The following is a 27,032-nucleotide window of genomic DNA, read 5'->3' as shown; positions in this document are numbered from 1 at the left end:
GCCATCAGGCTCAGCATCTGCTTTGACAGTCCGCAAAGCAGAGGCTTTCAGAGGCCCTCTGTGTCAGGTTCCGAGGTTGTTTCCTGTTTTCTTCTTCTGGCTTTCAGAGGCCCTCTGTAGCAGGTTCCTAGGTTGTTTGCTGTTTTCTTTTTCTTCTGATGTCCATCGTCTTTGCCTTTCAGGATGTCTAGGGTCCTCTCTTTTGCTTAGTATGTTTAGATGTACAGATTTTAGTGGGTTTATTCTATGTTGTATGTTTATATGAGTGAGTATATACCATGTGTGTCTTTTTGCTTCTGGGACAACTCACTCAGGATGATCCTTTCCAGGTCCCACCATTTACCTGCAAATTTCATGATTTCCTTATTTTTCATTGCTGAGTAATACTCCATTGTATAGATGTACCACAGTTTCTGCATCCATTCTTCAGTTGAGGGGCATCTGGGCTGTTTCCAGCTTCTGGCTATTACAAATAAAGCTGCTACAAACATGGTTGAGCAAATGTCCTTTTTGTGTACTTGAGCATCTTTTGGATACATACCTAGGAGTAGTATGGCTGGATCTTGAGGAAGTGCTATTCCTAGTTGTCTGAGAAAGCGCCAGATTGATTTCCAGAGTGGTTGTACAAGTTTACATTCCCACCAGCAGTGGAGAAGGGTTCCCCTTTCTCCACAACCTCTCCAGCATGTGTTGTCACTTGAGTTTTTGATCTTGGCCATTCTGATGGGTGTAAGGTGAAATCTCAGGGTTGTTTTCATTTGCATTTCCCTAATGGCTAATGAGATTGAGCATTTCTTTAAGTGCTTCTCTGCCATTCTATATTCCTCTACAGAGAATTCTCTGTTTAGCTCTGTTCCCCATTTTTTAAGTGGATTACTTGGTTTGCTGCTTTTTAGCTTCTTTAGTTCTTTATATATACTGGATATGAGTCCTTTGTCAGATAAAGGGTTGGTGATGATTCTTTCCCAATCTGTAGGCAGTTGCTTTGTTTTGATGACTGTGTCCTTTGCTTTACAGAAGCTTTTCAATTTCATGAGGTCCCATTTATTGATTGTTGCTCTTAGAGCCTGTGCTGTTGGTGTTCTGTTCAGGAAGTTTTCTCCTGTACCAATGAGTTCTACGGTATACCCCACTTTTTTTTCTAGCCGATTTAATGTGTCTGGTTTTATGTTAAGGTCTTCGATCAACTTGGACTTCAGTTTTGTTCAGGGTGATAAGTATGGATTTATTTTCATTTTTATACATGTAGACATCCAGTTGGACCAGCACCATTTGTTGAAGATGCTATCTTTTTTCCACTGTATGGTTTTGGCATCTTTGTCAAAAATCAGGTGTCCATAAGTGTGTGGGTTTATTTCTGGGTCTTCTGTTCGGTTCCATTGATCCACCATTCTGTTTCTATGCCAGTACCATACAGTTTTTATAAGTGTTGCTCTATAGTACAGCTTGAGATCAGGGATGGAGATACCTCCATCTTTTGTTGTAGAGGATTGTTTTAGCAATTCTGCGTTTCTTGTTATTCCATATGAAGTTGAGAATTTTTCTTTCCAGGTCTGTAAAGAATTGTGTTGGCAATTTGATGAGAATTGCATTAAATCTGTAGATTGCTTTTGGTAAAATGGCCATTTTTACTATGTTAATCCTGCCAAGCCATGAGCATGGGAGATCTTTCCATCTTCTCATATCTTCTTCTAATTCTTTTTTCAGAGACTTGAAATTTTTTTCATACAAGTCTTTGACTTGCTTGGTTAGGATTACACCAAGGTACTTTATGTCATTTGTGGCTATTGTGAAGGGTGTTGTTTCTCTAATTTCTTTCTCAGCCCTTTTGTCTTTTGTATACAGGAGTGCTACTGATTGTTTTTTTAGTTAACTTTGTATCCGGCCACTTTGCTGAAGGTGTTTATCAGCTGTAGGAGTTCTCTGGTAGAGTTTTGGGGGTCACTCACATATACTATCATATCATCTGCAAATAGTGATAATTTGACTTCTTCCTTTCCAATTTGTATCCCCTTGATCTCCTTCAACTGTCTTATTGCTCTAGCAAGGACTTCCAGCACTATGTTGAAGAGATATGGGGAGAGTCGGCAGCCTTGTCTTGTCCCTGATTTCAGTGGGATTGCTTTAAGTTTCTCTCTGTTCAGTTTGATGTTGGCTATAGGCTTGCTGTATATCACCTTTACTATGTTTAGATATGTGCCTTGTATCCCTGATCTCTCCAATACTTTAAACATGAATGGATGTTGGATTTTGTCAAATGCTTTTTCAGCATCTAGGGAGATTATCATGTGGTTTTTTTTTTCTTTCAGTTTGTTAATATGGTGGATCACATTGATGGATTTCTGTATATTGAACCACCCCTGCATACCTGGGATGAAGCCTACTTGTTCATAGTAGATAATATCTTTGATGTGTTCTTGTATTCGTTTTGCAAGTATTTTGTTAAGTATTTTTGCATCAATGTTCATAAGGGAGATTGGCCTGAAATTCTCTTTCTTTGTTGAGTCTTTGTGAGGTTTAGGTACCAAGGTGACTGTGGCTTCATAGAATGAGTTTGGTAATGTTCCTTCTGTTTCTGCTTTGTGGAATAGTTTGAAAAAAATTGGAGTTAACTCTTCTTTGAAGGTTTGGTAGAATTCTGCACTGAAGCCATTGGTCCTGGGCTTTTTTTGGATGGGAGACTTTTGATGACTGCTTCTATTTCTTTGGGGGATATAGGACTATTTAATTGATTTACCTGGTCCTGATTCAGCTTTGGTAAGTCAAATCGATCAAGAAAGTTGTCCATTTCATTTAGATTTTCAAATTTTTGGCATATAGACTTTTGAAGTAGGTCCTAATGATTGTTTGGATTTCCTCAGTGTCTGTAGTTATGCCCCCCTTTTCATTTCTGATTTTGTTGATTTGGGTGGTGTCTCTCTGCCTTTTAGTTAGCTTGGCTAAGGGTTTGTCGATCTTGTTGATTTTCTCAAAGAACCAGCTCTTGGTTTCTTTGATTCTTTGAATTGTTTTATTTGTTTCTAATTGATTGATTTCAGCCCTGAGTTTGATTATTTCCAGCTGTCTACTCCTTTTTGGTGTGTCTGCTTCTTCTTTTTCTAAGGTTTGTAGGTGGGCCATTACGTTGCTTGAATGCACTGTCTTGAATTTCTTCTTGAAGGCACTTAGTGCTATGAACTTTCCTCTTAGCACTGCTTTCATTGTGTCCCACAAGTTTGGGTATGTTGTGTCTTCATTTTCATTGAGTTCTAGGAGGACTTTAATTTCTTTCTTTATTTCTTCCCTGATGCAGCTGTCATTTAGTAACAAGTTGTTCACTTTCCATGTGCGTGTAGGCTTTTTGCTATTTCTGTTGTTGTTGAAGTCCAACTTTATTCCATGGTGATCAGACAAGATACAAGGGATTATTTCAATCTTCTTGTATCTGTTGAGGCTTGCTTTGTGATCAACTATATGGTCTATTTTGGAGAAGGTTTGATGAGGTGCTGAGAAGAAGGTAAATTCTTTTGTGTTTGGGTGTAAAGTTCTGTAAATGTCTGTGAGGTCCATTTGATTCATGACCTCTGTCAGAGATATTGTTTCTGTGTTTAATTTCTGTTTTGTTGACCTGTCCTTTGTTGAGAGTGGGGTGTTGACGTCTCCCACTATCAATGTGTGGGGATCTATATGTGGTTTAAATTTTATCAATGTTTCTTTTACAAATGTGGGTGCTCTTGTATTTGGGGCATAGATGTTCAGGATTGTGATGTCTTCCTGGTGGAATTTTCCCTTGATGTGTATGAAGTGTCCTTCCCCATCTCTTTTTATTAATTTTGGTTGAAAGTCGATTTTATCAGATATTAGAATGGCTACTCCTGCTTGTTTCTTGGGTCCATTTGCTTGGAAAGTCGTCTTCCAACCTTTTACCCTCAGGTAATGTCTATCTTTGTGTCTTAGGTGTGTTTCTTGTATGCAACAGATTGCTGGGTTTTGTTTACGTATCCATTCTGTTAATCTGTGTCTTTTTACTGGAGAGTTGAGTCCATTGATGTTGAGAGAGATTAATGACCAGTGGCTGTTAGATCCATTGATTTTGATGTTGGCTGTGGTCATAAGGTTGTGTGCTTGGTTGCTTTTTGTTTTACTGTAGTAAGGTTAATTATTTCCTGTGTTTTCTTGACAGAAGCTAATTTTCTTGGGTTGTATTTTCCCTTCCAGTGTCTTCTGTAATGCTGGATTTGTATGTAGGTATTGTTGAAATTTTGTCATTGAATATCTTGTTTTCTCCGTCTATGAGGACTGAGAAGTTTGCAGGGTATAGTAGCCTGGGCTGACATCTGTGTTCTCTTAGGGTCTGCATGACATCTGTCCAGGCCCTTCTAGCTTTCATAGTCTCTGTTGAAAAGTCAGGTGTGATTCTAATGGGTTTGCCATTATATGTTACTTGGCCTTTTTCCCTTGCAGCTTTTAGTATTTTTTCTTTGTTCTGTATACTTCCTGTTTTGATTATTATGTGTCGGGAGGATTTTCTTTTCTGGTCAAATTTGTTGGGTGTTCTGTAGGCCTCATGTATTCTCCTTTAAGTTGGGGAAATTTTCTTCAATGATTTTGTTGAAAATATTTTCTGGGCCTTGGAGAAGGGAATCTTCTTTTTCCTCTATACCTATTATTCTTAGGTTTTTGTCTTTTCATATTGTCTTGGATTTCTTGGACGGTCTGTGTCAGGAATTTTTTGGATTTAACATTTTCTTTGACAGATACATCGATTTCTTCCATTGTATCTTCTACACCTGAGATTCTTTCTTCCATCTCTTGTAGTCTGTTGGTTATGCTTACCTCTGTAGTTCCTGTTTTCTTCCCTAAATTCTTCCTCTCCATTATTTCTTCCATTTTCGTTGTCTTTAATTTTTCCAGTTCTATCTTCAGGTCTTGAATTGTTTTGTTTACTTCCTTCACCTGTATGATTGTATTTTCCTCTTTTTCTTTTAGTTCCTTCAACTCTGTTTCTTTTACTTCTTTCAGTGATTTAATTATTTCTTCTCTGAAGGCCGCAAACTGTTTGGCTGCATCTTCCCGTATTTCTTCACGGATGGCCATAATCTACTTGTCTTTAACTTCCTCCGTTTCTTTATGGATAGCCATGATCTGTTTGGTTTTATCTTCCTCTAATTCTTTACGTATTTTATTTGTTTCCTCTATTATCCTCTTCATCAGCATAGATGTAAGGTCATCTTCTTGATTTTCTATTATGCTGCGTTGTCCAGGGTTGTTCGCCCCTGGATGGGTGGGTTCTGGAGATGCCATATTGCTCTGTCTTTTGTTGGTTGAGCTTTTATGATGACCTCTACCCATTGGGCTGTTTTAGGTGTTGGCTGTTAGTTTCTGTGCTTTCTGGAGTCCTGAGGTAGGGAGAATCCCCTTGGCTGGAAGATGATTTTTCCTGAAGGATTCCTCCTCTGCTTTTTGGGTATGGTCATTGCATGGCCAATGTTTCTCAGGAATTGCCACTGCTCACCTCAGGTGTATAGACCTGAGTAGTAGCTGTGGTCTTTGTTAGGCGGGGGGGGGGGGGGCTTTCCTCTTACCCATAGAAGTTCTCAAGACAGCTGCCCCACTGCTGGGTTTCTCGTTATAAATTTATTGAGCTGCTGCTGTTGTTACAGTTTTCCAGGTACAGTCCTCTTGAAGAACCTGCTGATTCCCTAGCTGTGGGGTTTTCTCCCAACAGGGAAACTCAGTCGGTTATCCTGAGGCACACAGTTCTGTTCAGGAAAGTGAGAGGAGCACCCAGCAAGTCTCTGGGCCAGAGGCTGAGTGCTCTGCTCTGGGCCTGGAGAATGTGCACCTAGGTTGGGTTGGCGCCTGGGGGCGCCGCTCTGGTCTGGAGGCTGGTAACTGAGGGCTCCACTCTGGTCTGAAGGCTGGGTGCCTCAGTCTGGACCAGAAGCTATGTGTCCCTGTCTGGGATGTCAGCTGCAGGCACTGGTCTGATCCAGATGCTGTGGGTGCAGCCCTCTTGAAGGACCAGGGATTCCCACAGTTTTGTCAGTCTAGTTAGGGATAACTGGTTGATCCTTGGCACAATATCTGAGGGCTGCTGTAATGGCTCTCTGGCTTTTGTAGGTCTGAGGATGCAGCTGTGTGCCCCAGTGCCCTAGGGGTAGTCAATAATGGCAGCTGAGCACAGCACTCCTGCCTGCAGTAGAAAGCTAGAGCCTAGAGTCTGCATGAATCCAGAAAGTCTTTTGGTGCTGGGTGTCCTGAGTGTTAGACCTGATGATCCCACCCTCACCCCACCCCCGCTGTGGAGTTTCCTCCTGCCAGGGACACCCATTCTTTGCTTTGGGCACCGCCTTTCTATCTGGGGTGGCAGGTAGAACCCACAGGCACAGAAGCCTGCCTGTGGCTTCTGCCTAAACTGGGTAATTTCCCCGAGACCTTTTTGGGGTGGTGGTATCAGCTGAGTGCTCTGAGATCAGACCAGCCATTTCCCTCCCTGTGGGTTTGCACCCGACAGTGAAACTCAGTCTCTCATGCCCTGGGGCCCACAGTTCTATCTGAGGCGGCGAATCAGGTGTGCAGGGAGAGCTCTGTGCAGGCACCTGGGTCCCTGGCTCTGGCTCCAGGCTGGCTCCTGGGGTGCCAGCAGAACCCGAGTCTTTTCCAGGGGATTTCTGGGTGACCTAAGGTCGGTCCCAATTGTTTCCTGCTTCATGGGGTTATCTCTCAACTGGAAAATCCAGTCTGTGATGTTGTGGGCCCACAGTTCAGTCTGGGACAGTGACCAGATCACGCTGGCGTGTAGCTCTGGGCTGGCGACCAAGCGCCTGGTGGAACCAGGGTCTCTTCGCGGTTTAGCCTGGTGAGTTAAAGCTGATTGAATCCCCCACCGTGGGGTATCCTCTCACCTGGGAAACACAATCACTTGTGTTTTATGGCTGAGAGTTCTGATTGCTGGTCACTGTGCTGATCCTGCTGTGCTGCTACTCAGAATGAGAGTCCTCCTGGCGCCGCCATCTTGCCTTGCCTCGCTGTTTAACTTTTTGAGTTCTTTATATATTCTGGATATTAGTCCTCTGTCAGATATAGGGTTGGTGAAGATTCTTTCCCACTCTGTAGGCTGTTGTTTTGTTCTAATGACAGTGTCCTTTGCTTTGGAGAAGATTTTCAGTTTCATGAGGTCCCATTTATTGACTATTGATCTTAGAGCCTGTGCTGTTGGTGTTCTGTCCAGGAAGTTATCTTCTGTGCCAATGAGTTCAATGTTCTTCCCCACTTTTTCTTCTAACAGGTTTAATGTGTCTGGTTTTATATTGAGGTTTTTTTTTTTTTTTATCTACTTGGACTTTAGTTTTGTGCAGGGTGATAAATATGGATCTATTTGCATTTTTCTACATGTAGACATCCAGTTAAATCAGCACCATTTGTTTAAGATGCTATCTTTTGTGTAGATTTACCACAATTTCTGCATCCATTCTTCAGTTGAGGGGCATCAGGGCTGTTTCCAGCTTCTGGCAATTACAAATAAGCTGCTACAAACATGGTTGAGCAAATGTCTTTATTGTGTACGTGAGCCCCTTTTGGATATATGCCTAGGAGTGGTGTGGCTGGATCTTGAGGAAATGCTATTCCTAGTTGTCTGAGAAAGCACCAGATTGATTTCCAGAATGGTTGTACGAGTTTATATTCCCACCAGCAGTGGAGGAGGGTTCCGCTTTCTCCACAGCCTCTCCAGCATGTGTGGTCACTTGAGTTTTTCATATTGGCCATTCTGGTGGGTGTAAGGTGAAATCTCAGGGTTGTTTTAATTTGCATTTCCCTAATGGCTAATGATGTTGAGCATTTCTTTATGTGTTCTCTGCCATTCAATATTCCTCTACAGAGAGTTCTCTGTTTATCTCTGTCCCCATTTTTTAAGTGGATTACTTGGTTTGCTGTTTTTCAGCTTCTTTAGTTCTTTATATATACTGGATATTAGCCCTCTGTCGGATAAACGGTTGGTGAAGATTCTTTCCCAGTCTGTAGGCAGTCGTTTTGTTTTGATGATGGTGTCAAGGAAATCATGAAATTTGCAGGTAAATGGTAGGACTTGGAAAGGATCATCCTGAGTGAGCTGTCCAGAAGCAGAAAGACACAAACAGTATATACTCACTCATATAGACATACAACATAGGATAAACCTACTAAAACCCTGAACATCTAAAGAAACTAATCAAGAGAGCAGACCCTGACTAAAACGCTCAATCCCCATCCCGAAAGGCAAAGCGGATAGACATCAGAAGAAGAAAACTGGAAACAACCTAGGAACCTGCCACAGAGGGCCTCTGAAAGGCTCTGCCCTACAGACTATCAAAGCAGACACTGAGACTTAAGGCCAACTGATGGGCAAAGTGCATGGAATCTTAAGTAAGAAGTGGGAAATAGTAAGATCTGGAGAGAACAGGAACCCCACAAAGAGAGCAACAGAACCAGAAAATTTAAACACAGGGGTCTCCCCAGGAACTCATATTCCAACCAAGGAACATGCATGGAGATAACCTAGAACCCCTGCACAGATGTATTCCATGACAGCGTAGTATCCAAGTGGGTTCCATAGTAATGGGAAGAGGGACTGCCTCTGACATAATCTGATGTCACATAATTGATCACCTCCCCCTGAGGGGAGAGCAGCCACAGAAGATGACAATGCAGCCATTCCTGATGGGATTTGATAGACTAAGATCATAAGAAAGGACAGGAGGACCTCCCCAATCAGTGGACTTGGGAGGGGCAATCGAGAAGAAGGGAGAGGGATGGTGGGGTTGGGAGGGGAGGAGGGAGGCCTTATGGGGGGATACAAAGTGAATAAACTGTAATTAATAAAAGATTAAAAAAAGATGCTATCTTTTTTCCAATGTATGGTTTTAGCATATTTGTCAAAAATCAGGTGCCCATAAGTGTGTGGGTTTTTTCTGGGTCTTCTATTTGATTCCATTGATCCACCAGCTGGTTTATCTGCCAGTATCATGATGTCTTTCTAAATTAACTGTTGTTATATATGTGTGGGGGCCAAGGTCCTAAATACATGAATTGTTAGGGTCTGAGAATTGCTGAGGAAAGAGACTCAGGTATTATGCAAGAACAAAGAGTGTTTATTTTGCAGAAATTACCAGTATGCTGGAATCATCATTAGGGCAAAATGGGGACCCAGAAGTGAGTTCATAAACTCAATTTATAGACAGGGGCTTTGTGTGGTAACTCTTAAACTAATTGGTCAGAAATGACAAAAGGTTATGAGAGAATTCAGGATTGTCTGATTGCTTAGGGATTTTTCTATCGATACTAGGGACTTTGTTGACTCATTGATGTTTGGTTTTACTCATGTGTTGACCTTTAATTTGAATGGATCAGGACCAGCTGCACTGTACTTTGGGAACAGCAAGGCCATGTATTTATAAGCATAGCTTTTGGTCAGCTTGACCTGTGAACCAATTGGTTGTTCTCAGGTTGTGGCTTTTCCAGGAATTCTGAGAAACAGAAACGCAGCCCTAGTTAAGCAAGGTGCAAAAAATGCAGCCTGTCATGGAGCCAGGCTAGTCAAAATGGCTTAGAGCTTCTGGAGGGTCTTGAGGGATACAAGACCTCTCAGAATACAATGTGCTCAGTCTTTATAGTGTTACTTACATGTACGTATTTGGGGCTGAATAACCAATTGTGACCAATGGTGTACTCTTTTTTTGGAGAAGACCATTTCTCTTGCTTTTGACATTCTTTAGTTGCATGTAGTTCTTTTTGTAGGGTTGAGGCCTCCTTAAGTGTATCTTACTCTACATCAAGGAAACTTCTCTTTGCAATAGACAGAGACCATTACAGAAAACCACAACCAACCAAAATATGGAGTAGTGAACCCCAGTCCCAACGAATGTATCAATAATACAGCTCCTGCCCCTAAGACTCAAGGGACATTGATGAATGGGGAGAAAGAAAGATTTTAAGAGTCAGAGAATCAGGGATTCTGCTATATGATTCACCTGGTAATGTCAGAAGCTACACTCATAGATAATCAGCAACATGACCATTTAATTAATTTATCCATTTATTTATTTATTTTGGTTTTTGAGGCAGGGTTTCTCTATGTAGCTCTCATTGTCCTGAAACTCACTTTGTAGATCAAGTTGACCTCATACTCACAGAGATTCACCTACCTCTGCCTTCCAAGTGCTGAGATTTAAAGCATGTGCCACCAAAAGAATTACATCACTTTCCTACATTCTTTTCCTTCCTCCATCCCCTCCCAACTATCCTTCCACAAACCCCTTCCTCATATGCCTCATACACACTTTCAAATTGATATCCACTTTTTCTCTTATTACTATTGTTATATGTAAACACGTATATTGTGCCTACATACACTGTGGTGGGTGGTTAATATTTATTATTGATTTATCTTTTAGGTAAGCAGAGGTTATTCCTAAACGAGCTGTACAACCAAATCACACACAGAGACTAGGATTTATTTAATTAACCTAGAGCACAATAATGGGCAATGATTACTACATCCTAAAACTCCAAGCCCACATAGTTTCCTACCATTCAGATTTTACCCATTATACTTGCTTTTAGTCAGATCTTAAGTCCAGTTCATCTCTCCTCATGGTTCCAAGACCTCTCCTGCTGATCCTTCCTCCTCCTCCCACTCGATTCCTTCTCCTCCCCTCCGGACCAGGATGCCCCACCTTATTCTTTCCATTGCACAGCACTAACTGTGTTTAATTGACAATAACAGAGAGCAAATGGTGGCATGTTTACACAAACTTGAGACATTGTCTGGATTGAAACCAGATAGTGGGGTAGATAAATCAGCATTTGAATGAACAAGGGTAAATTGTATACATTCCATAAGAACACTATACCAACAATATACGTATATGCAGTAATATATACAAATATAATCTGCTGACACTGTTTCTGTTGTTTGTGTGAATAATGTTTCAGGGTTGACCACTCTGCACTGGACAACCAATAAGGGAGTTCATCCCCTTATTGGGAGATGCTGACTGTCCTTCTTCCAACAGTCCTTAGTTACATATAATTCTTTGTCTAGGAGTGGTACCCCATCATATTTTTGCCCTTCCATGTTAATGTATCCATTGATATTGCAATTGTTTCAGTCTTCATTGTACAGCTATTTCTGGGTTAGACTCTTTCATAGCAGACTTACTGATATTCTGGTTCTTACAATCTTTTCTCCCCTCTTGTGCAATATTTCCTGAGCCATAGATGCAGGAGCTGTGATATAGGTGTGGCCTTTGGAACTGGGCTCTTCACAATCTGTTGATCTCTGCATTGTAACCAGTTGTAGTTTTCTGTGATTGTCTCCATTTAATCTGAGGGTTTGAAACTAAAAAACAAAGATGAAACACAACACGCATTTGTCTTTCTGGGTCTGGTCACCCATACTTTTTGTAATAAATCTGAATAAAACATTTTCAACAATCTGTCCCTGACTATAATCCTTTGATCTGTTTTTCATAGCCTTCTCTATCTGGGATGAATGTTTCCTTACATAACTCAAGTTAGGGTCATCTGCAACAGCTGTAAACTAAACACAACATTATGTTTTCAAACTTGAATTGAGGTAGAGTGTCTGCCAAGAAAATTCTGAACAGAGAGGTCTCAAAAAAAGAAAAAAACAGCTAAGAAATATTTTTTAAAAGTGTTCATTGCCCATGGGCTGGTGAAATGGATAGCTCAGGGGTTAAGAACAGCAGATGTTCTTCCCAAGGTCCAGAATTCATATCTCAGAAACTACACGGTAGCTCAAAACCATCTATAAAGGGATCTGATGTCCTCTCCTGGAATACAGGTATACATGCAGACAAAGCACATATACATTCATCATTCTTAGCAATCAGAGAAATGCCAATTAAATCTACTTTCTGGAAAGAAATTAAAGACCTTCTAAAATTCAATGAGATGAAGGCACAACATAGCCAAACTTATGGAACACAATAAAAGCAGTACTAACAGGAAAACTCATAGCACTAAGTGCTTTCATAAAGAAATTGGAGAGATGTCATACTAGCAATATAAAAGCATACCTGAAGCTCTAGAACAAAAAGAAACAAACACACTCAAGAGGCAGGAAAAAAATCAAAATCAGAGATGAAATCAATGAATTAGAAAAAAAGAAAACAGTACAAAGAATCAACAAAACCAAGAACTGGTTCTTTCAAAAAAATCAACAAGGTAGACAAACTGTTAGACAAACTAACTAAAAGACGGAGAGACACGATCCAAATTAACAAAATCAGAAATGAAAACAGGGAGGTAACAGACACCAAGGAAAGCCAAAGAATCATCAGGTCTTACTTCAAAAGCCTATATGCCACATAATTGGAAAATCTTACCAAGTTAAATCAAGAGCAAATAAACAAGTTAAATAGCCCTATAACCCTTAAGGAAATAGAAGCAGTCATCAAAAGTCCCCCAACCAAAAAGAGCTCAGGGCCAGACAGTTTCAGTATAGAATTCTAGCAGACTTTCAAAAACAAAAAAAGAGCTAATACCAGTATTCCTCAAATCATTCCACAAAATAGAAACAAAAGGAACATTACAAAACTCATTCTATAAAGGCACAGTCACCCTGATACTTAAAACACACAAAGACTCAACAAAGAGAGAGAATTTTAGACCAATTTCCCTTATGAACATTAATCCAAAAAATTCTCAATAAAATACAAACCAAATCCAAGAACATATCAAAAATATCACTCACCACAACTAAGTAGGCTTCATCCCAGGGATGCAGGAATGGTTCAACATACAAAAATCCATTAATGCAATCTACCATATAAACAAACTGAAAGAAAAAAGGCCACATGATAATCTCATTATATGCTCAAAAGACCTTTAACAAAATCCAACCCCCCTTCATGTTAAGAGTCTTGGAGAGATCAGGGATACAAAGCACATACATAAACATAACGAAGTCAATACACAGCAAGCCAATAGCCAACATCAAACTAAACAGAGAAAAACTTAAAGCAATCCCACTGATATCAGGGACAAGGCAAGGCTGCCCACTATCTCTTCAACATAGTACTTGAAGTCCTAGCTAGAGCAATAAGACAGCTGAAAGAGATCAAGGGGATACAAATCTGAAAGAAAAAATTCAAAAGTATCACTATTCACATCTGATATAATAATATACATAAGCGATCCCCAAAATTCTACCAGGGAACTCCTTCAGCTGATAAACACCTTCACTAAAGTGGCTGGATACAAAATTAACTCAAAGAATCAGTAGCCCTCCTGTAAACAAAAGACAAAGGGGCTGAGAAAGAAATTAGGGAAACAATACCCTTCACAATAGCCACAAATAACATAAAGTACCTTGGTGTAATTCTAACCAAGCAATGAAAGACCTGTTTGAAAAAAACAGGTCTCTGAAGAAAGAAATTGACAAAGATATCAGAAGATGAAAAGATCTCCCATGCTCATGGATTGGTAGGATTAACATAGTAAATATAGACATTTTACCAAAAGCAATCTACAGATTCAACACAAATCTCATCAAAATTTCAACCCAATTCGTTACAGACCTTGAAAGAGCAATTCTCAACTTCTTATGGAAAAAAAATTAAAAACAAAAGCAGGATAACTAAAACAATCCTGTACAATAAAAGAACTTCTGGAGGTATCACCATCTCTGATTTCAAGTTGTACTGCAGAGCAATAGTAATAAAAACCACATGGTATTGGCATAGAAATAGACTGGTTGATCAGCAGAATTGAATGAAAGACCCAGAAGTAATCCCACAATCCTATGGACACTTGATTTTTGACAAAGAAGCAAAAACCACACAATGGAAAAAAGAATGCATCTTCAACAAGTGGTGCTGGTCTAACTAGATGTCTGCATGTAGAAAAATGCAAATAGATCCATATTTATCACCCTGCACAAAACTCAAGTCCAAATGGATCAAAGACCTCTACGTAAAACTAAATAAAATAAATCTAATAGTAGAGAAATCTACCTTGAACTCATTGGCACAGGAGACAACTTCTTAAACAGAACACCAACAACACAGGCTCTAAGATTATCAATTAGTAAATGGGACCTCATGAAACTGAAAACTTCAGTTAAGCAAAGGACACTGTCAATAGGATAAAATGGCAGCCTACAGAATGGGAAAGGATCTTTACCAATCTTACATCCCACAGAGGGCTAATATCCAAAATATATAAAGAACTCAAGAGGTCAGCCGCTTTCGACCCAGAGAAGAGCATGTCTGATTGCATGCGGGTTGATGCCCCAGGTCCCGCCTCTGAGAAAAAGGTATCGGACGGGTCTGATGCTCTTTGGGTGGATGACACCTAAATGAACATCGGTACAAAGTCCCAATTTATTTCTAATATCAGAGATCAGACCTCTACTCTTGCCTGATGCGTCTAAAACAAAAAGGGAAAACTGTAGAGAGCTGCGGAATGCTGTGCCTTAAAGATGGAGCTGGTTTCCGCCTTCCACCTTCCCGATGGTGAGTGCTCTCTGTCACGAACAATTCCACATTTGGCTAAGGCTGAGGATCTGGCTTGCTTCCATGTATGTGGACCTATCTGCATTGCCCACATGGCACGCCTGGGTTGGCTACCCAGAGGCTATTTAAGCTGTGGGCTGGCTTTCCCCAGGGTCCGAGGATTGTTCAAGGTTCTTGAATAAACTGCATTGAAAAAAAAAAAAAAAGAACTCAAGAAATTAAACACCAACAAACCAAATAACCCAATTAAAAAGTGAGATAGAGAGCTAAACAGAATTTTCAACAAGGGAAACTCTAATGGCTGAGAAGCACTTTAAAAATATTTAACGCCCTTAGTCATCAGGGAAATGCAAATCAAATTACTTTGAGACTTCATCTCACACAGTCAGAATGCCAAAGATCAAAAACTCAAGTGACAACACATGCTGAGAAGGATGAGGAGCAAAGGCAACACTCTTCAATTGCCGGTGGGAGTGAAATCTTTTACAACCATTTTGGAAATCAATCTCAGAAAATTGGGACTAGTTTTACCTCAAGATCCAGCTATACCACTCCTATGCATATACCTAAAAGATACTCCACCATACAACAAGGACGCCTGCTCAATTATGTTCATAACAGTTTTATTCATAATAGCCAGAAACTGGAAACAACCTAGATGTCCCTCAATCAAAGAACAGATAAAGAAAATGTGGTACGTTTACACAATGAAATGCTATTCAGCTATTAAAAATAATGACATCATGAAATTTGCAGGCAAATGGATGGATCTAGAAAAGATTATCCTGAATGATGTAACCCAGACCCAGAAAGACATGCATGGTATGTACTCACTTATAAGTGGATATTAGCCATAAAGTACAGAATAGCTATGTTACAATCCACAAGACACAAAGATGCTAAGTAGCAAGGAAAGCCCAAATGAGAGTACTTGAATCTCATTCAAAAGGGGGAAATAAAATAGACATATGAAGTAGTTGGAGGGAGGGAACTTTATGGGAAAGGGAGTTGGGAGGAAAGGGGTATAGGCACCAGTGTGTGATGGGGAGAGGGGTTGGAAGAGGGAACAGAAATTGGTGGGGGAGGGAGAACCTCCTGGGAGTCTACTGGAATGACCCCTGCTGAGACTCCTAGCAGTGGGAGATATGGAGCCTGAACAGACCACCTTCTGTAGCCAGGCAGGACTTCAAGTGGAGATTAGGGGACACCAATACACGCACAAAACTTTAGGCCCAAAATCTGTCCTGTCTACAAGAAGTGTAGAGATAAAAATGGAGCAGAGATTGAGCAAAAGACCAAGCAATGACTGGCCCAACTTAGACCTACTCCATGGGAGAGAGCCAACCCAACATGCTGCTATGCTTACAGACAGTACACTACCATAACTGTCTTCTGATGAAAACAGATGCAGAGATATGTAAGGGTTAGGGTTAGAGTTAGGGTTAGGGTTAGGGTTAGGGGTTAGTTTAGGGTTAGGGTTAAACAATAGCCAAACAATAGGCAGAGCTTGGAGAGTCTTGTGAAAGAGATGGGAGAAGGATTTAGGGAGCTAGAGAGGTCAAGGACACCACAAGAAAACCTACAGGGTAAATTAACCTGGGCTCATGGGGGCTCACAGAGACTGAACCACCAACCAAAAAGAATGCATGTGCTGGACCTAGACTCCCTACACATATGTAGCAGATGTGCAGCTTATTCTTCGTGTGGGTCCCCTAACAATTTGAGTGGGGCCTGTTGCCTTCCTTTGAGTCTTTTTCCCCTAGCTGGGCTGCCTTGTCTGGTCTCAGTAGGAGGCGATGTGCTTAGTCCTTCTGTGACTTGATGTGCAAGGGGGGGTTGGTACCCATGTGAGGCCTCCCCTTCTCTGAGGAGAAGAGGAAGGGGAAATAAGAAGAGGGGTGTGAGGGTGGGACTGGTAGAAGAAGAAGGAAGGGAGCTGAGATCAGGCTGTAAAATTAAATACATAAACAAATCAAGGAAATAGATAAAATATACTACCTTCAGATTTTATCTTACTCCACTGAGAACAAGAAAACAACTGACAACAAATGCTGGCAAATATTCAGAGAGAGGAGACTCCTTATTCACTGTTGGTGGTGTTACACACTAATGCTGCCATTATGGAAACCAATATGGTGAATTCTCAAAAAATGCAAAAATGAATCTACCACCATGACCCACCTAGACCACTCTGTGGCATATACCAAAGGACTCAATATCCTACTGCATGTTTACTTGCTTAGCCATGTTTATTCTTGCTATATTCAAAATATGTGGAAAATGGAAACAGCCCATACTTCCTTCAGCTGATGGAATGAAATGTGGTACATACTCGACAGAATTCTAATCAGCTGTAAAACAAAACGAAACTTAAAATTTGCACTGGATATCGAGTGAGTTATTGTAGTGAGTTGCTGGTGGTGAAGCCACACTCAGTGGACCTGGTGAAAGCATAGATGGGGTAGAGATCCGGTTATATGAGCTATATGCAGCTTCAAGTGTTGGATTTGCAAGCAGATCAAGGGGATAGAGGAATGTATGGAGCTATGATGCAGTAGGCTCAAGACTGGCCTCACTTAATCCCCAATGTCCTGCAGCACCTGCCTCATCCAGCTAAGCATTTCTGTGGTCACTGAAACTCAACAGAAATTTGTATGACTTGGGATGGGGGTTGGGATCCTGCTGAGAGTAAGAACTGTTCTTGCCATAAATGCAATGGGCCATCCTTAATGAGACTTCTTGGAGAAGGCTCCTGTGTGAGAGTGTGCAAAGCTGGCCTAGGTAATGACACAAGGTAAAATGGGAACAGGGACAGAGTGATCTCCACCACATCTGCCTGAGTGGACCTTTTCCAAAGTGATTGGAGAATGTTTCTGTAATAAAAGCCTTTACTTTGTTCAAAAAATATTTTCAAATTAATAATTTAATAACATAGCTGGGCATAGTGATATACAACTTTAGTTCCAGCACGTTGAAGGCAGAGGTAGCTAGATCCCTGTGAGTTCAAGGCCAACCTGGTTTACATACAGAGTTCTAAGACAGCCAGGACTCCATAGAGAGACATGTGTCAAAAAAAATTTAAAACCTCAGTGATGCACCTGAAATATGTAAGCTCTGGTAATATTGTACTCTTTGTGTCTTTCATCTATGTATATCATCATTATGTTTATATACTTTGGCTGACCTTAACTTGATATGTAGATCAGGCTGGCTTCGAACTCAGATAGCTCCCTGTCTCTACCTTGCAAGTGCTGGGATATAAGGGATCCACTACAATGAGCCACTTCTCCTTTTCTGCTGTCTTTTTTGTATGTAGGTCTTGAGTAGATGAGCAGCACTATGGAGTATTCATGGTTGTCATGGCCAAGTCAAAACCAGGAGACATCATTTCGTGACATTGATCCTCTAGATCTTATAATCTTTGACCCTCTTCTATTAAATCTTGAAGAGGATTTAATAGATGTCATGTTTAGGTATCTGAACTTAATGGCCAGTTATTTTCAGCACTTTGAGTATTTCTAAATCGTCTGATAAAAAGTTTCTCTGATCCAGGCTGAACCCGGACTTGACTGCAGCTATAATCATAGATATTTGGAAGGCAGATTGACTAGTGTCTGTTTTAGCAAAACTGAGAAATCTTAGAGTACTCTACTCTTGAGCAAAAGTGATACAAGCATGATTAGTCTGTGTACTATTTGGTCAAAGTGTGATGTCATGTATTCTTCTGTTTTTCTTTTTTTAGTTTATTCACTTTGTACCCAGCTGAAGCCCCTCCCTTGTTCCCTCCCAATCCTACCCTCCCTTATCTCATCCCATGCCCCTCCCCAAGTCCACTGATAGGGGAGGTCCTCCTCCCCTTTCCTCTGACTCTAGCCTATCAAGTCTCCTCAGGACTGGCTGCATTGTCTTCCTCTGGGTCTCTGACATGAATTCAGTGGCTGGTTCTTTGATCACCTCCCCTGAGTGGGGAGCAGCCTTGCCAGGCCACAGAGGAAGACAATGGTGTCATGTCTTCTATGGAACCTGAAAATACAACATAAGAGCAGAAGGCACAATGGTCTCCAGTGGACCAGCACAAATGTTCTCTGTGGCCCTGTTCACTACTCAACCTTTGTTACACCAGCTGTGATAATTCCCACCACTGTCTTAAAACTTTTAATGACTTCCTTAATCCTCAAGTTTACTTTCTGGTATAGTTCATCTTGGGAAAATGCACATCTTCAGATATAGACTTTGCACTCTTAGCATACTAATGTTACCTGAGAATCACATGGCCTCTTGGAGAGGTTTTCCTTTGGGTGCATCTAAAGGATGCACAGTAAACAAGGTCATTGACACCATGGGTGACAAGCTGGTCTATGTCCACTGGGAGGAAGAGACCTGTCATCCTGTCCTTGATTTAGTCATGCCTCCTCTTAGGCAGCCTTTCCAAGGCACTTCACATCTGTAGGATTCACTCTGCCCTGAGCAAAGGCATTCAGCACTCAGACTGAGTGTGAGGTATGATGACCTTCATACTGATCCTCTTCCCCAGTCTAGAATTTGGATTTTTTTCTTCATATTTCTCATTCCTGTATCTTTCTTTCTATGTAACTAAATCATATCTTTCTTATTTTTCTTAACAATCCTAATCTTTAAATCATATTATTTTGACTATTTTCCTCTTTTTGTTATTTATTTTTGCATCTGTTCAAAACAATGATTCAATTCTGTGGGAAGCATAGGCACTTACAACTTTCTATAGTTCTAAAATCTTGCTATAGAAGTTAATCCTCAGAGAAATTTGCCCTTTCGCTCAAACTTCCAAAGATCGTAGGTAATCGTAACATAATCTTGTTACAAGTATTTGCAGTTTTGCAGTTAGTCCCCAACATTTTAATCCTGATGTTATCTGTACACAAAACGGACTTTAAATTCTTTTCTCATTCTCAACTGTTTCCTATGACTCTGATTTCATCTTTCAATTCAATTCTCTATTTCAGAGTGCAGTTTTAATCTCCCTTTTAATGTTTTGCATCTTCAAAACTCTCACCTGTTATCTATAAATGTTCCTATAACAGATACTCTGTAATCTATTTTCATAACGGTACTTTTTATTATGTGATTACAAATATGTGATTTTTTGTCTTCAACATATTGAGAAATGGTTGTATAATTTATCTAGAATTTCTAATTACTTTTTTAAAAGAAAACTTTCCTGCAATATGAGCTATGACTTTCAGTGTTATTGTTTATCACCTGCTTCATATGTGCCTGACAGAGATGGGCCTGTAATAGTGGGGATTATGCTGTGAGGTTTACTCACTAGTCCCAAGGCTGGGTGGGATGGCACGTGACTTTAACCATGGCACTTAAGAGGGAGAAGCAGCCAGATTTCCGTGAATTTGAGGCCAGCCTGATCTACACAGAGTCTAGATTATAGGGCTACATACGGCAGTCCTGTCTCAAAAAGCAAAAAATAAAACAAAAAAGAACATAAACAGTCTCACTCAGACCTCTTAAATGATATTGCTCTTAGGCCTGCTAATTTTATCAAATACAGTAAGAATTCTCAAAATACATAATTCATTAGATTCTTCCACTTTGTAATTTTCTAAGTTTGATATTCTATATAGTATTACAAGGAATAACATTTCTATTACACAAGCTTAAATTTTCTGTAACTAAAGACATGGGAAGGCAAGGAATGCTGAGAGCAAGAAGAATAATCTTCCCTAGAGAAGAGCACACCAGTAACAAATGGTCAGCCCTGAAAACACGCATGCAAGTAACATTACACAGAGTGAGCAGGAATTATATACTTAGGAATTACATACTTATATTACAAGAATAATGTAACAACAATTAAAGAAAAGAGGCCATGAATTTGAAAGAGGAAAAAAAAGGGGTTCGCGGGAAGACATAGAGGATGAAAGAGAAAGGGGAAATGACATCATTATCTTATAATCTCAAAAATAAAAATATTTGCCCGGAGGCGCGTCCCGGGTCGCGGGGAAATAAGGGGAGAAAAGTTAGGGCCTCCAGGAGGAGAAGTAGAAGCAGATGATTGGACATGTAGACAGACAGGGACAGATCCATGAGGACAGAAAAAAAAACAGAGAAAGAAAATGTGGGGACAGAGGGAAAAACAGAGAAATTGAAAGACAGAGAAAGGGAAACCAAGAGAGCTGGAGTGGCAGGCAGGTCCTTTACCACCACTGCCCTCTCCCACACACCTGGTGCACCTGGAAGCACTGGCAGGTGATGACTTAAGACATTGCTAGGACTCTGAAGGGAAGCCAGTTGAGTTGCCCATACACTAAAATATGTATCTTGCATAAAAAAATTTTTGAACTGTTCTCTTCATTTCTTTTTTTAATTATTTGGTTTTTGAAACAGGGTCTTACTGTGTAGCCCACAGTTTTGGAACTCATTCAGGATGGCCTTGAAATCACATATATCCACCTGCCTCTTTCTCCCAAGTGCAGGGGGAAAATGTATGTGGCACCACACCCAACTTGAATTGTCATCTTCTAAAGAACATGTTACCATTCAACAAATAAATTTTCCCAAATTAAATATGGCCTATTTAAATGAAAAAAGCCATTATTTGTGAGCTACATTTACATCAGTGTTGTAAAAATAAATAAATAAAAGGAGGGGTTAGGCGGGGCTGGAGAGAAGGCTAGACAGTTAAGAGCACTTGTAGGCTCTACCAAATGACCCAGGCTCATTTTCCAACACTCACATAGTGGCTTTAGCAATCTGTAACTCCAGTTCTAGTGAGGATTCTACACCCTCTTCTGACTTCAGTGAGGACCAGGCACATAAATCATGCACAGACATATATGCAAGCAGAACATCCATACATATTAATTTTTATTTTAAAATTATAGTATATTATTATTATCGGTTCATAATTAGTGGACAACTGGGTTGTTTACAATTCCAGGTTACTGTGAATAGAGCAGAAACAAACATGAGTGAGCAAGCATCTCTATGGTCAGATATAGTTCTTCAGGTATTGTCTTAGTTATTTTTCTGTTGCTATGACAAAATACCATGAACAAGTCAACTCATAAAAGAAAGCATTTAATTTGTGGCTTACAGTTTAAAAAGGTTAGAGTCCATGATTATCATGGCCAGCCATGGCAGCAGGGAGGCAGGCCTGGTACTGAAGCAGTAACTGAGACATTACATCTTTATACACACGTAGAAGACAGAGAGAGCTAACTGGGAATGGCTTTTAAAAGCTCAAAGCCTGCCCATCACTAACACATTTCCTTGATCAAGGTCACACCTCCTAACCCTTCCCAAACAAATCTACTGACTGGGTCCCAAACATTCAACTGTATGCGCCTATGGGAGCAATTCTCATTCAAAACACCACAGGATATTCACAAGAGAATAGCTGGCTTATGTGGTAGTTCTATAACTTAAGAGCAGCGATTCTCAACCTTCCTAATGCTGTGACCCTTTAATACAGTTCTTCGTGTTGTGGTGACCCCCAACCATAACATTATTTTCCTTGCCATTCTATAACTGTAATTCTTATGAATCATTGTGGGTTTTTTTTTTTTTTTCAAACAGGGTTTCTCTGTGTATCCTTGGCTGTCCCTGACTCACTTTGTAGACCAGGCTGGCCTTGAACTCATAGAGATCTGCCTGTCTTTGCCTTCCCAGCTAATGGGATTAAAGGTGTGTACCACCATGCCCCACTTACTCTTATGAATCATAATGTAAACATCTGATATTCAGGATGGTCATAGGTGACCCCTATGAAATCGTTATTCAAAGCCCAAAGGAGTTGTGACCCACAGGTTAAGAACTGCTGCTTTAGAGCATTTGCATAGTGGCTGTGCCATTTTGTACTGCCCTTTCCCCACATCTATGCCAGATTTTGCCATCATTTGGTTAGCCATTCTGACTGGGGTAAAATGCATTCTCAAAACAATTTTAAGTGACATTTACCTGATGGCTAAGGATGTTGAACATTTTAAATGCTTTTTAGCTATTTATGTCATCTTTATTTCTTGGGTTTATTTATGTATGTGTATGAGTTTTTTGCCTGAATATATGGATATGCACTGCATGAGTGCCTGGTGACCTTAGAGCTCAGAAAAGGACATGAGATCCCCTGAAACTGCTTAGCTACAAATGGTTATAAGCTACCATGTGGGCTCTGGGAACCAAATCCAGGTCTTCTGCAAGGGCAGCCAGTGCTCTTAACTGCTGAGCCATCTCTCTAGCCCCTGTATTTAATCTTTTGTGAAATATTTAGCCAGGTATGATGACACATCTTTAGTCCCAGCACTAGAGAGTCAGAGGCAGATGAATCTATGAGTTTGAGGCCAGCCTGGTCTACAAAGCAAGTTCCAGGATGGCCAAGGCTACACAGAAAAACCCTGTATCAAAAAAACCACAAGAGAGAGAACTATTCAGTTCTATGCCCTAAATTTTAAATAGGGTTGTTTATTTTCTTGATCTTTAGATTTTTTTCTTTTAGTTCTTTGTATATTCTAGGCATGTCATATATTTACACATTGGAATATTATTCTACTGTTAAGAAAAATACAATTATGAAATTTACAGGTGTGGTGGCTTAAATAAGAATGGCCCTGAAGGGCTCATATATTTGAGTGCTTAATCATCAGAGAGCAAAGCAATTTGAAAAGGATTAGGTATAGCCTTGTTGGAGTAGGTATAGCCTTGTAGGAGGAAGTGAGTTGCTGGGGGTGACCTTTAAGGTTTTAAAAGCCCATGGTAGTCTCCAATCTCTGTCTCTCTCTTTTTCTCTTTCTGTCTCTCTCTTTATCCCTCTCTCTATCCCTCTCTCTCTCTCTCTCACTCTGCTTGAGGATCAGGATGTAGCTCTCAGCTACTTCTCCAGCACCATGCCTGCCTGCTGCCAAGCCATGAAAATAATGAACTAATTAAATGATTTATTTTAAAAGATTTGCTTTGGCCATGGTGTCTCTTCACAGCAATAGAACAGTGACTAAGACAACAGGTAAATGGATCAAGCTATAAACACTCATTCTGAGTGAGGTAACGCAGACACAGAAAGACAAACATCACATGTTTTCTCATTTATGGATGTTAGCTTTGACTCTTCAAATGTGTGTATTTCTTTTGTAATACACATAGAGATCAGGAAACTGTTAAGGGGTCATTAGTGATAGGGGACACACTTTCAAGGCAGGAGAGGTAGAATGCAATAATATATAAGGTTAAGTGGGATGTGAAATGGAAGGACAGAGGAGAAAATAAAGAAGAAAATAACTAACACTACAGAACTTCTGAAAAAGTTGTATACTGTCAAAGTTTCCTAAAATATATGTGCACACACATAATGAGAGTTTAAGTGGGCATGGGAGGCCTGAGAGATGGCTCAATGCAGAACACTGGCTGCTCTTACCTGGATTCCATTCCCAGCACTCATATGGAAGTTAACATTTCCAGGATGTCTAACACCTTCTCTGGCCTCCATGAGCACTAGACACATACATGGTGCATAGACATACATGCAGAAAAAAACATACATGTTAAATAAATAAATAGTTCTGAAGTTACACTATAAATGAATGACAATACCCTTTCTTGATATCATAGCTTAACAACTAAAAGCATCAGTGCCAAACATGAATTAGCTCTTTGGAGACTGTTGGCCAGTGAGATTTCATTGATGCCCAAAACATTACAGGCTATTGCCAATGTTTTTGGTTGTCCTCTAACAGTAAGAACCTATTGTTGAAGATATCACAATCTTGAGTCACAGAACACAGAGATATCAAGCTGGTACTGACATGGAAGGTTTGTTCCTAATGACTCCAGTTAATGGTGGTGGAAGATGCTATAATAATACTGAAGAAGAAAAGCAATCATCAATCCTACTTAGATATGAATTCTGAAGGCAACAAAAATGACCTGCTTGGCAAGACATGCCCACTGGTGTGACATTGGCATAAATGTCATGGGAGCAGGGAAGCATATTCTTTTGATGGATTTAAGACCTACTCCATAAAATAGAACTCATACCTGGCACCATTAACAGACCAAGATCCTGTGTTTAGGCCATATGTCCTACGAGGTCATCTACTACCATTGATCTACTAAATAAACATAGAATTGAATTGACTCCTAATGCCTTATAGTTATATCCATAGATTAATTTGTCTCAACTCTCATCACAGAAGTTTTTGCAGTAGATGTGATTAACATAGAGGCCCACAACTTGTCAAGGTGAATAGAATAAGAGGCTGCAGAATGTTCAGCCCTAAATAGTTCATCTATATCACACCCTTTCCCCCAAGGCTCAGGAATAATTGAGAAAAAAAAAGGGTGTGGGAAGATATAAAAGGCAGGTGATGAATGACTACAAAGAAACAGTATTTTCTGGCCACAACATGGCAGTTGCACATATGAACTCACAGTAGTTATGAGAGCCTACAGAAGACCTGTGCAAGCTCAAGTCAATTAAAATCCCAGCATGCAGAGGGAATGTAGGCACAATCTCTCACCTGTAGCTGCTGGCAGCTGTAGCTATTGGCAGCTGCTGGCTGCTGGCAGAAGGTTAGTTTAATCTAAGGGTGTGACCATTGGTAGGTCTACTACGTTCGACTGGTTGGTCACTCATCCAAGGGATATGGACAGCACAAATTTGAGTTCATGTTTTTATAAGGGCACAAAGTTGTATAGGTAGGGAAAGGGAGGAGGATTTAGAAAGAATTGAAGAAGAGGTGACTATGATCAAATAACAAAGTTCTCAAAGAACAATACAAAATAGGCTTTTTAAAAGTTTCCCAGTTTAACTTGTTTCCTGTTTTCTTCTTCTTCTGGTGTCTATCCTCTTTGCCTTTCTGGATAGGAATTGAGCATTTTAGCAAGAGTCCTCCCTCTTGATTAGTTTCTTTAGGTGTATAGATTTTAGTAGGTTTATCTTGTATTATATGTCTGTATGAGTGAGTATATACCGTGTGCATCTTTCTGCTTCTGGGATAGCTCACTCAGGATGATCCTTTCCAGATTCCACCATTTACCTGCAAATTTCATGATTTCCTTGTTTTTCATTGCTGAGTAATATTCCATTGTGTAGATGTACCACAATTTCTGTATCCATTCTTCAGTTGAAGGGCATCTGGGTTGCCTCTGAAAGGCTCTGCCCTGCAGACTATCAAAGCATATGTTGAGACTTATGGCCAAACTTTGGACAGAATGCAGGAAATCTTATGAAAGAAGTGGGAAATAATAGTTAGATCTGGAGAGGACAGGAGGGCCATAAGGAAAGCAACAGAACCAAAAAATCTGAGCACAGGTGTCTTTCCTGAGACTCATACTCCAACCAAGTACCATGCATGGAGATAACCTAGAACCCCTGCACAGATGTAGCCCATGGCAGTTCAGTGTCCAAATGGGTTCCATAGTAATGGGAACAGGGACTGATTCTGACATGAACTGATTGGCCTGCTCTTTAATTACCTCCCGCTGAGTGGGGAGCAGCCTTACCAGGCCACAGAGGAAGACACTGCAGCCACTCCTGATGAGACCTAACAGACGAGGATCAGAAGGAAGAAAAAGAAACCCTCCCCTATCAGTGGATTTGGAGAGGGGAGTGTGAGGGGAAGGAGAAGGAAGGGAGGGATTGGGAGGGGAGGAGGGAGGGAACTAAAAGGGGGATACAAAGTAAATAAAGTATAATTAAAAATTAAAAAAATAATAATAATTAACCTTTTACACCCAAAAAAGAAAGAAACCAATCCTGACCTTCAACCACAGATGTCTGCCGAAAAACTCTATGGAAATAGTTCAGATTCATCGTCAAGTTCAGAACATGTGTCCTACCCTCCTTATGAAGAACACACAGTTTGTGTTGTGCACGCTGGTAAGATACACTAAGAGGCAAAGGCAGGAATATCATGAGTTCACAGCAAACCTACACTATACATTTGGAACTGGAGATGTGGCTCAGTTGGTAGAGTGCTTGCCTAGCATGCAGGAACCCCTGAGTTCAATCCCCAGCACCATATAAACTGGATCCAGTGGTGAATGCCTATTGCCCCAACACTTGGAAAGTGTAAACAGGAGGTTCAAGTGTAAGCAGAAATTCAAGTCCCTTCTCAGCTACAAAGCAAGTTCAAGGCTAGTCTGAGATAAAAGAGACACTGTCTCAAATACAACATAAAAATAATTTCAAAAGAACATACCAGTGGAGATAATTGCACCATCCATACAATCTGTTTAGAATTTACCACTCATGTGCTTATGAGCCTTGGCCTCGATTTAATTCAAACTTCTCTAATGTTTCTTTTGCTCTGGAGCCACTGGGCCAGATGATCAGCCCTGAACACAGAACATCATAGGATAACCACGTTGTTTTATTTTAATTTCATTCATTCATTGCATGTGTCTACATGTGTATGAGAGAGTGTTTCTCTGTGCGTAACTGTGTCAGTATGTTTCTGCATGTGTGTGTGCCTGTGTGTGTCAGTGTTTGTGTGTGTCTCTGTATCAGTGTGTGCATGTGTGAGTGTGTCTATGTAAGTGAATGTATGTGTG

The 27,032-nt window shown here is 40.4% G+C and overlaps 1 long non-coding RNA gene across 1 annotated transcript; it reads right to left on the bottom strand.

The window, feature by feature from the left end:
• Window positions 1-10,041: 10,041 nt before the first annotated feature.
• LOC132654695 (uncharacterized) lies at window positions 10,042-12,823 on the bottom strand. The gene is made up of 2 exons (XR_009592377.1): window positions 12,737-12,823; window positions 10,042-11,359 (listed from the first exon to the last, which is right to left on the bottom strand). It is a non-coding gene; the product is annotated as an uncharacterized LOC132654695 (long non-coding RNA).
• Window positions 12,824-27,032: the final 14,209 nt, after the last annotated feature.

Source organism: Meriones unguiculatus, chromosome 6 (assembly GCF_030254825.1).
Source record: "Meriones unguiculatus strain TT.TT164.6M chromosome 6, Bangor_MerUng_6.1, whole genome shotgun sequence".
Classification (NCBI taxonomy): domain Eukaryota; kingdom Metazoa; phylum Chordata; class Mammalia; order Rodentia; family Muridae; genus Meriones; species Meriones unguiculatus.
This window is presented reverse-complemented; position numbering and strand designations above follow the sequence as displayed.